Source organism: Polistes canadensis, unplaced genomic scaffold, assembly GCF_001313835.1.
Source record: "Polistes canadensis isolate GaletaPanama2010 unplaced genomic scaffold, ASM131383v1 scaffold_571, whole genome shotgun sequence".
Lineage (NCBI taxonomy): Eukaryota > Metazoa > Arthropoda > Insecta > Hymenoptera > Vespidae > Polistes > Polistes canadensis.
The window spans coordinates 36,492-37,675 of NW_014570118.1; the positions used below are offsets into that span (position 1 = coordinate 36,492).

At 24.1% G+C, this 1,184-nt stretch overlaps 1 pseudogene; it reads left to right on the top strand.

Moving 5' to 3' along the window:
- LOC106792717 overlaps window positions 1-1,184 on the top strand; it is an 8,630-nt pseudogene that overhangs the window by 5,673 nt on the left and 1,773 nt on the right.

Below are 1,184 nucleotides of genomic sequence, written 5' to 3' on the forward strand. Positions count from 1 at the left end.
TCTAAAGAATATATAATATATATTCTATATAACAACAGCTTAAAAGATTTTTGTTTTAATTTTTAAGGCGTATAGTTACAAATAAAAAGTGTTTGGTCTGATAAAATCCAGAAAATATCATTTATATTTAAACAAACTGCAGTCCGAAAAAAGAGAAAAAATCATTTTATTACAACTTTTATTTGTTACTTTACGTGTAGAATTCAATTCTTTTTCGACGAAATTCGATTGTAGCAAACCCAACATCAATTCTGTTTAATTTCTAATAACACATTTTTACCGTTGCTTACAATTTTTTAATATATTTAAAAAGAAATTTTCGCTACTTTCTGGATTAATCGTAGTTAAAAACTTAAAAATTTCTAAAAATGTGCTATACAACAAAAGGTATAAAACGTTTTGTTTCAAATTTTCAAACGTATACTTACAAATAAAAAGTGTTATGTCCAATAAAATCTAGCAAATATTATTTATATTTAAACAACTGCAGTCCAAAAAAAGGGGAAAATTCATTTTATTACAACTTTTTTTGGTTAATTTACGTATAGAATTTAATTTTTCTTCGACGAAATTCGATTGTAGTCAACCTTACATCTATTCTGTATAGTTTCTAATAGCATATATTTACCTTCGCTAAAAAATTCTTAACATATTTAGGAAAAATTTTCGCTGCTATAAAAATTAAGTAGTAGTTAAAAACTATCAGATATCTAAAGAAGTGCTATTTTACAGAAGCTATGAAACGTTTTTTTTCAAAATTTAAACCGTATACTTACAAATAAAAAGTTTTTGGTCTTATAAGATCCAACAAATATCATTTATATTTAAACAACTGCAGTCCAAAAAAAAAGAAAAATTCATTTTATTACAACTTTGTTTGGTTACTTTGCGCGTAGAATTCAATTCTTTTTCGACGAAATTCGATTGTAGTCAAACAAACATCCATTCTGTTTAGTCTTTAATAGAACATTTTTACTGTCGCTCACAATTTTTTAATATATTTAAAAAGAAATTAATGCTACTTCTTGGATTAAATCGTAGTTAAATACTAAAAAATTTCTAAACAAGTGCTATATAACAAGAGCCATAAAACGTTTTCTTTGAAGTTTGAAACCGTATACTAACAAATAAAAAGTGTTATGTCGAATAAAATCTAGCAAATATCATTTATATTTAAAAAACTT